We start from the raw sequence: 12,621 nt of genomic DNA on the forward strand, positions 1-12,621 counted from the left end.
TCTTGCCCTTAAGTACATTAAAACACCTTTCGCTTTCCACATGATTGATAATACAAAAAAAATATCAAGTTCCTGAGACACCTAGTCTTCGAAACACCAGGTATCTGAAACACCGAAGTCAGCGGACCTGTTCGAAGGACTGCGACCATTCCCGTGGGAAATTACAGTTTCTGAACCAGCCGTGAGCTTGCAACTATCACAAAAGACTTCTTATTACTGCTTGCTACAAATGAAAAACTTTCAACTTGAACTTAGTGGTTTCGAACTTCTACTTACTGCACTTTTGTCTCTGAGCAATTCAACTTCCTTCGTCAACCATCGGTACGTTACTGACATAAAAGGCTTGATGATATGTGGATTTTTCGGTCCGACTATCCTGTCCGAATATTGCGGACTAACTTCTACCTATTGTTTGGTTCTGCTTCAGTTGACCGTTTAGCTTTAACTTTGTTTCAAGGAGTTGGGTAAGGTGTATCTGGCCGTTCCAAGATCACAAGTGCTGTTGTTACTGCCTCTGGAGATGGCATCAATAGTGGCGATGTGTGTGGTGGTGGCCGGAGCAACTCGGGATCATCTAGGTCGAATCCCTCGTCGTAGTCGATCCGTTTTTGTCTTTAGACGGCTGAAGATAGCATGGGCGATGGCATGCCTTCCTGGGGTTGTACGGACTGATGACAGTGTCTGTCTTCATGACAATGCCCTCAGGTTCCCCTTGATATTTTGTGGGTACTCCCTGCTTCCCTCTAGTGCTGTTTTGGCTTCTGTCTGTTGGTTCTGGTCTACCTTGGTGATGTGTGGTATAACCTCAGCCGATGTTGCAGCCGAGCTTTTGGCCTGCACCCACTGACCAGTCGTAACGCTTGGCGTCCCTTCTGCTGGTGGATTGTGGTTTACTCTTTTTCAGAGCCGGCTTGGATTTACTGGAGGATGCCTCTTGTTCCTTAGCCTTGGTCCATTTCAACTGTACTGTCACCTGGTCAGTACTTGCCGAGAACTTCCAGGCAGGTTCTTTACCAGACAACTTCATGGCTGCTAACAAAGCGTTCAATTCATCAGGGATTTCCTTGATGATTTGTCCAAAAAGTGAGTTGTGTTAAGCTGTGATCAGTACAATTACACGACAGAACAAAAGGTTTGAACATCTACTTTACTTATAAATACTATGAGCCAGGACCCCGAAGAGAGCATCCTAGCAACGAAAAGTTCTTAGCAACCAAAGAAAAGGGATGATTTTTTAAAGAAATTTTCGTTCACCTATTTAATATCAAAACGGGAAATTTATGATGGGTTTTTAACTAAAAAATTAGTAACAAATGTTGCCTTATGCTTCAACTGTAATTTTGTCACACATAGTAGTCCAAATAATTATGACGTCTTGAAAGGCTATTTTGATTTTTATTCTGTGGCGCCTTACTACGTCGTTTTATTTGGAATACTATCTATACATCGTATCAATCTTTTAAAGAATATTTCAAATACATGTAGTTCAAATGAGAATCGGAATCCCGATGAGAACATGATCAAAAGAGTAATCACATCTTTTATAATATTAGTTGTAGTATCGCTATTTAGTCCAATCCAAACGAAGACAGTCACGTAGACAATAGAAAAATGATAGGCCATCAGTAACGAGCTCACGGAGGGAAAAGTTGAAAAAGCGAACATTTTGAGATTATGATCCACTTATTTGAAACACTAGTTAAACTAAAAAAATGCTATGTTGAAGGGATTAGAAAATTTTGAATAAGATTGTTTTATGCATACTTATACATTGTTCAAAAGGGCTCTAGATAGCTTAAACTGGACGAACTTCACGTCTCATCGTATATTGAGGTAAATAGTTAGTAGCTCTATTTTTGAATATATACTAAGTGAATAGGAGCAACGCATGTGGGTTGACCTTAACTTTTACGTTTTTAAATACGTACATGAAATATTTCAGCCCGCTTATCCCGCATGGACTGTTGCATTAGACTTTTCTTTTTTGCGAAGAAAACAGACATGTTATAGATTCATATGTTGTTTAGTTCATTATACGAACGCCGATATTCATCCTATACTTGATAAATATGGTTTATTTTTCACTTGTCATGCAATCTCCTCTTGTGACTACATACGTGACATTCGCGATGAATTCTGATTCGAGTCACTAAAATGTATGTATATACTAGTATTCCGGATCACTCGCAGTGCTTTTCTTGGTACCTTAGTCGAATGAAAATTTTGTTATCTAGACATTGACAATCAAATTTGAACTGGGCTGTGACCAGAAAAAGCTTTCATTTTGTAAGCGTCAACTATGTTTACAAATCGAATACATGTTAAAATAAATGTAAAATCTTAAACGTTTAAACACAATAAGAAAGTTCACCTGTTCGCTTATTAACATGCATTTTGGATTAGTTGTTTGCCTCTTTATTTTTAAAGCCACTATCTTGTCTGTTCTGACGAGGCTAATAAAGAGTTATGGTTCTTCATTAGTCGTTTTGTAACTAAATAAGACCGTTATTTTTTTTCTTTTTACTTGTTTCACATTTTGTCATGTCGGGTTTAGCTCAGTATATGTGGAGAATGCCATCAATCTAATTGTATGGGGAAAACGAAATCAGAATTCTATATTTTGATTAGATTAGAATGCCATATAGTTACTTGGATTGTTTGAACCTTTATCCTTTGGTCTTTATTGGACAGTTGTCTCATTATCAACCATACCATATTTCTTTATTTAAAAAAAACCAAACTGTAGTACCTGGGGCCGTGTCTTATGATGAGGTCTGAGATATGTCCTAGGATAGTCATAAGAGGATCATAAGACATGTCACAAGATATTGATAAGTCGCAAAAAATATTGGTTATAAAAGGTTAAGAGATAAAATCGTGCAATTTTTATATCAATACATCGAATTTTCATTGTTGACAAATCCTGATAATCCGTCAATGTATATATGTTTTAAGCAGGAACAGGAGAATAGATAATTAGATAATAATAAGATTTTTTTTTTCAAAATTAATATAAAAAATGTGTGTAATTTATATAAATAAACGTATAACTATCCTAAGACCATCATAAGACACCTCTCGCGTTGTCCTAACTTTATGACCAACTTTAAGAGATGTCCTAATTTAGGACCGCTTTGTGAAACCCACTTAGGACTAAGATATGTCGTAAGACCATCCTAAGACATGTCTTAGTCCTAAGACAGCTTCGTGAAACTGGGCCCTGATTCGATACATGTAATGAAATCGAGTGGACCTAAGGACAAAACTGGTTTACTATAATTGCTGCACGACTGTCGCATTTAACTAGGTTTTGTGACTATTTACTTTTTTTTTTCTCGCATTAACCTATTTAATAACGTATTTTTTACTATTACGTTATAACTTTAATTTTAATTTTGCGTTAATTGTGTTCAAAATAAGAGTCGTCCTCTCTATCTTTACAGGTACTAAATTACAATAAAATCTATGTCATATAAATCTACATATTTTTTTCAATAAAATAAATGTGTTAGGATGGTCCTAGGACCATCGTAGTTAGGACTGTCCTAAGACAGCTTTGTTTTACATCCTAAGACATGTCTCAGACATGTCCTAAGACCATCCTAAATAATGTCCTTAGACATATCTTAGGACATATCCAAGGCTACTTTCATTGACACAGCCTCTGGTTATTAAAAGGACGGAAGAAATAAGGTAAAGCCTATGCCAATTATTCAAAAACATTTAAATAAGATGTTGCCTGCGTTGGTTTATTTGTATTTGTAGGTGTCTTCCTAATATCTCTTAATCGTATATATATATATGAATTATTTATGTAACTTGTAAGTTTCATCATACTCGTCGTTTGTTCTGTAGTGATTTATTAAACTTATTAACTCATAATTATTTTCTGTTTATTTTCAATCATCAAAAATAACAAAACAAGAGGCTCTCAAGAGCCTGAATCGCTCACCTGAATTTTTTTGGTTTAATCTCTCATCAATGATTATTTTGGCTTTTCAATTTATTTAAATGTTCTTTGAATCGTCCTATTTTCTTCAAAAGCAAAAAAAATCATTTTCTCCTATGTTCTATTTTAGCCATACGAGCTATGTTTCTTGACATACAAGGAAATGAAATATAAAATTTATACTAGATACTCTGAAACTCTGAAACTCATTTAGCCTAAGTTTGGCTGAAATTGATACAGCAGTTTCATAAGAGAAGATTTTTTAAAGTAAGTCAACATGATGAACAAATTGTGAAAAAAAGTCTTTAAAGGGCAATAACTCCTAAAGAGGTCAATTGACAATTTTGGTCAAATTGACTTATTTGTAGATCTTACTTTGCTGATCATATTTTCTGTTTACAGTTTATCTTTATCTATAATAATATTCAAGATAATGACCAAAAACTGCAAAATTTCCTTAAAATTACCAATTAAGTGGCAGCAACCAACAATTGGATGTTTGATTCATCTGAAAATTTCAGGGCTGATAGATATTGACCTAATGAACATTTTTACTCCATGTCAGATTTGCTCTTAATGCTTTCGTTTTTGAGATATAAGCCAAAAACTGCATTTGACCCCTATGTTATATTTTAAGTAACGGTGGCCATGTTTTTTGACGGATCAAAAATCAAAGCACACACTTTGTGCAGGATAATCTAAGGAACAACCATGCTAAGTTTTAACCAAATCCATTCAGTAGTTTCAGAGGAGAAGATTTTTTAAAGTTAGCAAATATGATGAACAAATTGTGAAAAATTGTCATTAAAGGACAATAACCCCTTAAGGGGTCAATTGACAATTTTGGTCATATTAACTTATTTGTAGATCTTACTTTGCTGATCTTTTTTGCTGTTTACAGTTTATCTTTATCTATAATAATATTCAAGATAATGACCAAAAACTCCAAAATTTCCTTAAAATTACCAATTAAGTGGCAGCAACCCAACAATGGTTTGTTTGATTCATCTGAAAATTTCAGGGCTGATAGATCTTGACCTAGTGAACATTTTAACTCCATTTCAGATTTGCTCTAAATGCTTTCGTTTTTGAGATATAAGCCAAAAACTGCATTTGACCCCTATGTTCTATTTTAAGTAACGGTGGCCATGTTTTTTGACGGATCAAAAATCAAAGCACACACTTTGTGCAGGATAATCTAAGGAACAACCATGCTAAGTTTTAACCAAATCCATTCAGTAGTTTCAGAGGAGAAGATTTTTTAAAGTTAGCAAATATGATGAACAAATTGTGAAAAATTGTCATTAAAGGACAATAACCCCTTAAGGGGTCAATTGACAATTTTGGTCATATTAACTTATTTGTAGATCTTACTTTGCTGATCTTTTTTGCTGTTTACAGTTTATCTTTATCTATAATAATATTCAAGATAATGACCAAAAACTCCAAAATTTCCTTAAAATTACCAATTAAGTGGCAGCAACCCAACAATGGTTTGTTTGATTCATCTGAAAATTTCAGGGCTGATAGATCTTGACCTAATGAACATTTTAACTCCATTTCAGATTTGCTCTAAATGCTTTCGTTTTTGAGATATAAGCCAAAAACTGCATTTGACCCCTATGTTCTATTTTAAGTAACGGCGGCCATGTTTTTTGACGGATCAAAAATCAAAGCACACACTTTGTGCAGGATAATCTAAGGAACAACCATGCTAAGTTTTAACCAAATCCATTCAGTAGTTTCAGAGGAGAAGATTTTTTAAAGTTAGCAAATATGATGAACAAATTGTGAAAAATTGTCATTAAAGGACAATAACCCCTTAAGGGGTCAATTGACAATTTTGGTCATATTAACTTATTTGTAGATCTTACTTTGCTGATCTTTTTTGCTGTTTACAGTTTATCTTTATCTATAATAATATTCAAGATAATGACCAAAAACTCCAAAATTTCCTTAAAATTACCAATTAAGTGGCAGCAACCCAACAATGGTTTGTTTGATTCATCTGAAAATTTCAGGGCTGATAGATCTTGACCTAATGAACATTTTAACTCCATTTCAGATTTGCTCTAAATGCTTTCGTTTTTGAGATATAAGCCAAAAACTGCATTTGACCCCTATGTTCTATTTTAAGTAACGGCGGCCATGTTTTTTGACGGATCAAAAATCAAAGCACACACTTTGTGCAGGATAATCTAAGGAACAACCATGCTAAGTTTTAACCAAATCCATTCAGTAGTTTCAGAGGAGAAGATTTTTTAAAGTTAGCAAATATGATGAACAAATTGTGAAAAATTGTCATTAAAGGACAATAACCCCTTAAGGGGTCAATTGACAATTTTGGTCATATTAACTTATTTGTAGATCTTACTTTGCTGATCTTTTTTGCTGTTTACAGTTTATCTTTATCTATAATAATATTCAAGATAATGACCAAAAACTGCAAAATTTCCTTAAAATTACCAAGAAAGTGGCAGCAACCCAACAATGGTTTGTTTGATTCATCTGAAAATTTCAGGGCTGATAGATCTTGACCTAATAAACATTTTAACTCCATTTCAGATTTGCTCTAAATGCTTTCGTTTTTGAGATATAAGCCAAAAACTGCATTTGACCCCTATGTTCTATTTTAAGTAACGGCGGCCATGTTTTTTGACGGATCAAAAATCGAAGCGCACATTTTGTGCAGGATATACTAAGGAACAATCATGTTAAGTTTCATTCAAATCCATTCAGTAGTTTCAGAGGAGAAGATGTTTGAAAAATTGTTAACGACGACAGACGACGACGACGACGACGACGGACGCCAAGTGATGAGAAAAGCTCACATGGCCTTTTAGGCCAGGTGAGCTAACAACAAAACGTCTTATCAATAACATGTACACTACTATACATATTTTTATTTCTGCAACATAGTTTTTGTTCGTCGGCAAGATTCGAAATAGCTGCACGAGGAGTGCTACAAATGGAGTCAGCACAGTGAATATATTGAAAATAGGTTTTTAAAAGAATGGTAAAACATTAAATTAAATACATGATTCCTAAGGGTGAACTTACTGAAGTCTTTGCTAGACATATGTATGGCAAGCCGTTTTTATATTTACACTTTCAAGATATATTAAAAAGTTAAATCAGATATCTTTATAATTAAATAAGATATCTTATAAATTAATAGAGATATCTTATAAATTTGTAGAGATATCTTGATAATTAAATAAGATATCTTATTAAACTTGTTATAAAGATATCTTATTTAACATATAAGATATCTAATTTGGTTAATAAGATATCTTATTTAGTTTAAAAGATATCTTATTAAGTTTATAAGATATCTTATAAACTATTTAAGACATCTTTTATATAGTTTCTAATAAAAGATATTTTATAAGCTTAAATAAGATATATTATTAACTAAATAAGATATCTTTAAAACTAAATAACATATCTTCTTTTCTTTTTACGTATTGAAATAAGTATCCCTGTATGTTTGAAAAAGATTGACCAATCATAAAATCAAAAGCAATTCAGATCGAGATTGCTAATTTGTATCTGTATCTGTATTAGATTCTGCCAGTGTAGGCACACCTCCAATGGCGTGCAATAAAACATTAAGTGTCTTTCACCACACACTAGCAGTAATATATAAATAAAATTGACTTTGTTTCGCCACTGTTATGTACATGATAATTTCACAATAAAAAGAGACAATTATCTTTGATTTTAATTCGCATGCACCAAAAATTTATAATTGGTTAACGACAGTATTTGATTCGATTACAACTGTGATACCTGTGGAGATTCCAACCCTAATCATCAGGGGCCGTGTCAACGAAGCTGTCCTAGGACTAAGACATGTCTTAGGATGGTCTTAGGACACTTCTTAGTCCTAAGTCGGGTTAACAAAAGTCTCCTAAAATAAGATATGTCCTAAATTTGGTCCTAAAGTTAAGATATACAATTAGGTGTCTTAGGATAGTCCTAAAGGTTACATCGTCCTAAAACGTAATAAAAACAACAAATATGGCATAAACTCAATACTAAAAATACTAATACAATATTAAACTATCATTAGATAAATTTAATAAAAAAAAAATATTGTTTAATGTTTGTTAAAGATTTAATTGTATTATATTAAATTATTTCGTGCTGCCTTTTTTGAAGCCTAAACAATACTATCATCATAAGCAACATATTTTAAATAATTCAAATATGGGAAAAAGTTTACTTCTTTTTTACCTAATCCTGATTCGATACATGTAATGAAATCAAGTGGACCTAAGGACAAAACTAGTTTATGTACTAAAATTGCACCACGAATATCACAAAGTTTTGTGACCACTTACTTTTGTTTTCGTATTAAATTCATTTATATCTTTTATCATATTTAAAGGGATAATTCGCGAATTTTCACTTTTCATCTTATTTTGTTCATAATATCATAAAAAACATATTCACCAAGTTTTATTTTGATATGAAATCTAATAAAGGAGAAAATTGGGAATTATTAATTTTATTTCTTGAAACTTCCTGACTTATGTGACGTAGTTTAAGTCTTTGATGCATGCCGGGAGTGAAAATATCTCATTTAAGTCTTGTTCGTTAACCATCTAATAACGCCATTTAAAGCGCATCGACGACTTTTGGTGTAGCTATTAACCAACGAAAAATAAGTGATAGCCATGCAACTTTTAAAATTAGATCGTGTGGATATTTTAAATCGAATTTTAATAATAAAATTAATTCATACAAGAGAACATTTTTATGATTTTTTCTACAAATACTTAAAACAAACATATGAAATTGACATGATCAATAGTGTAATAAAAATACACGTTTGTATTTTGACCTTTTTGCTTCATTCCAGCAAACATTTTCACTTGCTTGTACGGTGGAAATAAAATGTGTATTCTTTTGTGACATCTAAAGAATGTTGAGTGCGTCGGTTAACTCAAGGTAATTAAAGGATTAGCATTATGTAATTCTAATCCTTTGATCCTCATTCAGTGAAATCTAGGCGTCACGGTTTACTGGCTTGAAGGTGTGAACATCATTTCGTATGAATTGAAAACGGGAGTCAGTCAAAGTTTTAGACACAGAAATCAAGGACTTATATAGACGTCCCTGCAGAAATGTAAAAAAAAAGTTAATTAATTAACGGGAATAATAAGGTCGCACAATAACTGGATAGCTGTTGTATATTTTTATATTTTGCATAAGCATGAAAAGATCACTTTTAAATGAATTATGACTTTTGATTAATTCAGTAACGATAAAATACTTTATTATTTTAATTGAAGTATAAATTCATAAATAAAAATAGCCTTCTAATTACGAGTGTATGAACCAAAAATTGTACTATTTTAGATTAGGATCGGCAGCCTTAAAAATTTCAAACAGATCATTAACAATTGCAATTATATAATTTAGTCCATCCAAAGTTATCTTTAATTACCTATTTAGGAATTAATGTTTTCATCAAAATATTTCAAATCTCACAACGCACGAATACTTCAGATATTTGATAATTTTTTTAAAAAATTGACAGAAAATTTAAGAATCTTTTTGGAATGGAATCGAAATTTACGAACATATATGCTTTTCAAGTGTGAAAAACAACAACATTTTGTTTTACATAATCGGGAATGTCCTTAACAAAACAGTCTTCGTCTCACACCGTAACTATATCGGGCCCAATTATATATAATACTTTAGCTATTTGACCAACAATGTATAAAAAAAACCCAGAACGAATTTAATGTCATCTTTCCCTATTGTTTAATGTTATTATAAGTCTGTTTCAACTGGCAAGAATACCCATAAAGCGGACAAGCAGTTTGTTCTTTAAATTGCTGTCATTGAATATCAAGAAAGAAAACAAATCCCGAAATTGATTTGAAACTTTGATACTCTATAGTTTTCCTGGAAAATATTCACATCCCTTAGGGATTATTAGTGTACGTCCAGTTGCGTACATATAACATGCATGTCGGAACAATTGTGATGATGACGAATTTCTTCTTTTATTCGAGAACAATCTAATTGATATATAAATGTTCATAACTTCGATGAGACAAAGAAAGTTATATATCGACCTGTATTTAAATCTCTTCTTCTTCTTCTTCTTCTTTTGGTATACAATAGTCTTTCGACATTTGATGATTACATACCGTTGGCATACGTGGACTAGTCCACTAACAAAACTTTTACCACAATTTACACAAAATGTATGTTTCTTTCTTATGTACAATGTATACATGTATATATTTGAATTTGCGCTATAGTTCCGTAACTTTTTATCCTGGCGTATATACGATGGTCGACAAGTGCGTACATTTTTTTAAATCAAAATTTCTGGTATGGTCCGTTCTGTCCTTCACCATTGACAAAAAATATGTATATAGATTTTTATTTCATCAAATCTGTTGTTTATTTTTAGGTATTATCTATATTTTTATAAATAATTTTCTTTACATCAGAAATTTTATTCATAAACAAGCGTATGAGCAAGGATTTGTATAGTTAGACTAACTATACAAATCCTTGGTATGAGTTTAGTAATGACTAGTATATAATATCACTTTCGGACACGCAAGATAGAGATGCATATTATACACCTAATAGTTCAAAATGGAAAGTTATAAGTTATCGGCCGTGTACACTGACCAATACCCTAAGAAGTGAAACGATGCATGAATTTGCAAGCTCGACAGGAAATCGCTTGAATACCTGGACGTGTCACATCCCCTGCAATACCTTTGGGAGTAATACCTTTAGCCATGCAGGTGATCAGTGGAGCGAAGATCCTAATTTATTTGAATAAAGTTTATTACATAAAACAAGGATTTGTATAAAAGAATTATGAACTAATTAGATTTCCGAAAACAATTCAAGTTTCACGGAACACTTATTTATGATTTGAAACTTTTACTTTTTAACTAATTCCAATATTATCATTATTGTTAAAAATAACAGATCATGGTTATTAAAAAAAAAGATAAGAAAATTTTCTGTATCAACTTAGTTATAGTTAACTAGTCGGATAAAACAACCGTACGATTGACAAGATATCAACACGCAATTACGACTACATCGGGTTACTGTAGTTTTGGTCCTTAGACATATCTTGGGAGCAATTCGGAGAAGGTAACAAAATGGCCGACCGGAGAGAATTGATACTCTAAATTTAAAATCGATGGTGATCTCTTATCAAGCAGAATAAAACTTTAATATTCATGAATTTGAGCATTTTTATACAGAATGAACATAATATCAATTTTTGATTTTTTTGCGAAGTTTCCCTTTAATAACGTATTTATTAGTATTCCGTAAAAACTTTAACTTTTAGTTTGCGTTAATTGTTTTCTATATAAAAGTCATCCTCCCTCTCTTTACATATAGGTTCTAAAATACAATTCAATCTATGTCATACAAATCTCTACATATATTTTCAATTAAATAAATGTGTTAGGATGGTCCTAGGACCATCGTAGTTAGGACTGTCCTAAGACAGCTTTGTTTTACATCCTAAGACATGTCTCAGACACGTCCTAAGACCATCCTAAATAATGTCCTAAGACCTATCTTAGGACATGTCCTAGGATACTTTCATTGACACGGCCCCAGCATATTAATGTCAAAATAATTACTCTTTACTAAAGCTTTATATAAATACTTGTTTTCTCCATTTTTGTTATCAAGCCTTAAATTCTATTGACAAACATTTATTCTCGGCTATATTAAATGGAAGTGCATGTTATACAGATAAGGCCGTTGGTTTCCCTTTTAAATTCTTTAAATTTTAAGATATCTTATTTAATATGTAAAATATCTTAATTACTATAAATGATATTTTATGTAAAATAAAATAAGTCTCACTCAAAATGTATTACCAATCTCATTTCCATTTATCTATTGTCATATTTCAAATAGTTTGAAAAAAAAACTCTTACCCCCCCCCCCCCCCCCCCCCCCACAAAAAAAAAGGTACTCCAAGGAAAATTCCAAATGGAAAGTCCTAAATCAAATGGCAAAATTAAAAGCTCAAACACATCAAACTGATACAAGATACTTTTAGGATGCCAAAAAATCATTTTTATACTGATTGTGAAAGTTCGTATAAACTCTTAAAGACTTTGATACAGCTAACGTGTCTTTAACGTGATTAATCTCAAGGTCAAGAATTAATGCAGGTTGCAGTTTGTCATTAGGCTTTCTTAATATATAAACATCACAAACATTTATTAATAATTGCCATGCCAATTTGAAACTGCTGTCACATGATCTATTTCCTGTCGCGAAGTTCCAGAGGGAGCCTTCATTGTTGACTTATTTACTTATGTTATTTTAAATAGGATATCTTATATAGCAAATAAGATATCTTATAAACTAAATAAGATATCTTATTAAACTAGTTATAAAGATATCTTATTAAACATATAAGATATCTTATATAGTTAATAAGATATCTTATAAAGTAAATAAAATATCTTATTTACTTTTATATCTTATTTACTTTTAAAGATATCTTATAAACTATACAAGATATCTTATAAAATATTTGTTTAAAAGATATCTTTGAAAAGATAAAAGATATCTTAACAAGTTTATAAGATATCTTATAAAATAAAAAAGATATCTTATAAATTAAATAAGATATCTTATAAACATTA

This window comes from Mytilus galloprovincialis, chromosome 4 (assembly GCF_965363235.1).
Source record: "Mytilus galloprovincialis chromosome 4, xbMytGall1.hap1.1, whole genome shotgun sequence".
NCBI classification, from domain to species: domain Eukaryota; kingdom Metazoa; phylum Mollusca; class Bivalvia; order Mytilida; family Mytilidae; genus Mytilus; species Mytilus galloprovincialis.